The sequence below is a fragment of the Myotis brandtii genome, unplaced genomic scaffold, assembly GCF_000412655.1.
Source record: "Myotis brandtii unplaced genomic scaffold, ASM41265v1 scaffold698, whole genome shotgun sequence".
Lineage (NCBI taxonomy): Eukaryota > Metazoa > Chordata > Mammalia > Chiroptera > Vespertilionidae > Myotis > Myotis brandtii.
The window spans coordinates 620,857-624,713 of NW_005370731.1; the positions used below are offsets into that span (position 1 = coordinate 620,857).

Here is a 3,857-nt window from a genome sequence, read left to right on the forward strand (position 1 = left end):
CCGTGGGCGGGGCCGAGACGTGAGGGCAGCGTGCTGGCGACACAGGGCGTATATAAGTGAATACAGGCACCGCCCCTCGCCCCAGTGACTGAGCCACCGCCGAGGACTCAGCAACCTCCCCCTTGAGCCCCCCTCGCTTCCCGACGCTCCGTCCCCCCTGCCCACCTTCTCCCGCCCGCCTTCTCCCGCCGCAGCCTGCCGTTTCCACCGAGGAAAAGGAATCGTATCGTATGTCTGCTATCCAGAACCTCCACTCTTTCGACCCCTTTGCTGATGCAAGTAAGGGTGATGACCTGCTTCCCGCTGGCACTGAGGATTATATCCATATAAGAATTCAACAGAGAAGCGGCAGGAAGACCCTTACTACTGTTCAAGGGATCGCTGATGATTACGATAAAAAGAAACTAGTGAAGGCCTTTAAGAAGAAATTTGCCTACAATGGTACTGTCATTGAGCATCCAGAATATGGAGAAGTAATTCAGCTGCAGGGTGACCAGTGCAAGAACATATGCCTTTTCCTCGTGGAGATTGGACTGGCTAAGGACCACCAGCTGAAGGTTCGTGGGTTTTAAGTGCTTTTGGCTCACAGAAGCTTAAGTGAGGATTTCTTTGCAATGAGTAGAATTTCCCTTCTGTCCCTTGTCACAAGTTTAAAAACCTCACAGCTTGTATAATGTAACCGTTTGGGGTCTGCTTTTAACTTGGACTCGTGTAACTCCTTCATGCAATAAACTGAAAAGAGCCATGCTGTCTAGTCTTGAAGTTCCTCATTTAAACAGAGGTCAAGCAGTAGGCGCCTGGCAGTGTCCAGCCTGAAACGGAGCAATACCGTGATGTTTCAGCCAAGCCCATGTCTGGCCAAAGATCCTCACCAGAGTTCCCTGCCCTCAGAGAATGTCATCACCTGGGCCTGAACAGCCTTCCATGAAATGTGCCCTCAACCAAGGTACATGCCCTTGACCGGAATCGAACCTGGGACCCCTCAGTCCACAGGCCGACGCTCTATCCACTGAGCCAAACCGGTTTTGGCCACCCTTATTTAAATAAAACTTATTTTCAGAAACACCTGAAATTTTTTTTAAAAAAAATAAAAATAAAAGGACTTTAACGAATTTGAGGACTCCAGACACCTGCATGGGTTCTGGTGCCGTTTCCACCACCAACTCTGTGAGTCACTGTCCCTCTCCTGGCACCTGTTGACTCATCCAGACAACACAGTAGCTTACCTAGTTTTCTCTTCCTAAGTTCCTGTATCCTTTAAGTTAATAGATGCAAAAATCTATGATTTATCCATGAAGATCGTTACCAGTGTCTAGTAAAGTTATAACTGCACATACCTTTGACCCAGCAGTTTCAATTCTAGAACTTTATCCTACAGATGTCATCACCAGCCTGAGTGGAAACTAATACATTAGTTATTGCTGTGCTGTTTATAATATCAACATACTGGAAACAACTTAAATGTTTATTCATTATGATTAAAATAAATTGTGATATCTATAATAATAAAAGCATAATATGCTAATTAGACCAGACATCCTTACAGACCAAGCCAGGGCTGCCTGGTCCCAGGTGCCAGAGGGAAGCCGGTGACGGCAGCCGGGGAAGGAAGGCCTACTCTTACACGAATTTCATTCATCAGGCCTCTAGTAGTTATATAATAAGCTACCAAGCAACTGTAAAGAAGGTTGAGAAAACCTTGATGTAAGTATATTGCTAATAGTTACAGTTCTAATAGGCACAGTTCTACATTATTAACTTATTTAATTTATATTAACTTATTTAATTCTCACGAAACCTTTTGAGTTAGGATTCTTTCCACAGCATATATATAAGGAATATAAGGCACAGAATGATTAAATGACCTGTTGAAGGTTACAGGCAGTGTAGAGCGGAGCAGTATATGCATCCAATCTGCTCCAGAGACCACCAGGTTATGTGCCTGTGATGTTTGTTCAGAGAAGTGAGCAAGGTTCAGAACTGTATGTATAGAATACTATTGTTTGTTGTAAGAGGGGGGACTATATGCAACTAGAAACTGTTAACATTGATTGCCTCTGGGAAAGGAATGAAATGCTTAGGGGATATGAGATTTTTCCATGTATTACCTTTTCTTTAATCTTTTATTTGTATTGATTTCAGAGAGGAAGGGAGAGAAAGAGAGAAACATTGATGATGAGAGAGAATCATTGATTGGCTGCCTCCTGCATGCCCCCTACTGGGGATCAAGCCCGAAACCTGGGCATGTGAAACCCGGGCATGTGCCCTTACCGGAATCGAACCCGGGACCCTCCAGACCTCAGGCCGACGCTCTATCCACTGAGCCAAACCAGCTAGGGCAGTGTATTGCCTTTTTGTTCCTTTAACATTTGGAACTTTATAAAGAACATCTGTAAACATTTTAATGTATTACATACTTTTTAAAAAGTAATTGCTGATGAGAGTATAAACTGGTGCAACCATTTTGGAAAAGAGTTTTGTCTCAACTGATAAAGCTGAACATATGCAAACCCATGCATTCCACCTATAGGTGGAATTCTCCCCAAAGGGGAAATCTGGCACATGTGCCCCAGGATATATGCACAAGAATGTAAGAGCCCTGGAGGTGGATTGCACAATCCTGGGAATGTACTTAATACTGCTGAACTGTACAGTTACAAATGGTTAAGATGGCACATTTTGTGCTATGTGTACTTTGCAATCATTGAAAATATAAACTATATAGGAACTACTTATACATCTTATAGTACATCATTTCACTTGGTTTTTATTAGTGCACAACATAGTATTAAGGCCTGGAGTGAACTGGAAGGAACTTGAACATGAGAATTAGATGGAGTTGTGATCTTGGCTTGGGTGAATTGACCTTGAGCGAATTGTCTAGTCTAGCCTCTAGGCACCTCAGTTTCTATTGCCTATAAAAATAGTCATTTTGCCTAAAGATAATACATACTAGGTAGGAATGTTATGAGAATAAAATTTTTAAATGTGTGTAAAGCACCTAACATAATTTCTGGTGGATCGTAAACTCAAAATAAATGACAGAACCTATTTTCAATTTAAATTCATAAAACTTAGAACATCTTGGAAAGTTTTTAAAATATATTTTTAATGATTTCAGAGAGGAAGGGAGAGGGAGAGAGAGAAAGAATCATCAATGATAAGAGTATCACTGATTGGCTGCCTCCCGCACGCCCCACACTGGGGATTGAGCTGGAAACCTGGGCATGTGCCCTGACTGGGAATCAGTCCTGACTAGGAATCAAACCGTGATTTCCTGGTTCATAGGTCAACGCTCAACCACTGAGCCACGCTGGCTGAGCTTGGAAAGTTTTTTATAAAAACAAATCCAGCCCCAGCAGGTCTAGCTCAGTTGGTTGGAATGTTGTCCCCTAACCTGAGAGGGCCGGGGTTCAGTTTCTGGTCAGGGGACATTCACAGGTCATGCTTTCAATCCCTGGTGTGGGTGGGTAAGGGAGGCAATTGGCAGATGTTTCCCTCTCACATGGATGTTTCTCTCTCTCCCTCTTTCATCTTCTTTCCTCTCTCTCTAAAATAAATTAAATAACAACAAAAACAAACCCATTTACGGTCCTTAAAAAAAAGAATAACTATAAGAGCAAAACACTGAAAATAACCCAAGTGTCTGTTAAAAGGAGAATACATGCCTGGCAGTGTGGCTCAGTGGTTGAGTATGGACCTATGAACCAGGAGGTCACTGTTGGATTCCCGGTCAGGGCACGTGCACAGGTTTTGAGCTCGATCCCCTGTGTGGGGCCTGTGGGGGGCAGCTGATCAATGATTCTCTCTCATCATTGATGGTCCTATTTCTCTCTCCCTCTCCCTTTCTCTCTGAA

General features: G+C 43.3%; 1 pseudogene; it reads left to right on the forward strand.

Moving 5' to 3' along the window:
* Positions 1–43: 43 nt before the first annotated feature.
* Positions 44–750, forward strand: LOC102243815 (annotated as a pseudogene).
* The last annotated feature ends 3,107 nt before the right edge of the window (positions 751–3,857 follow it).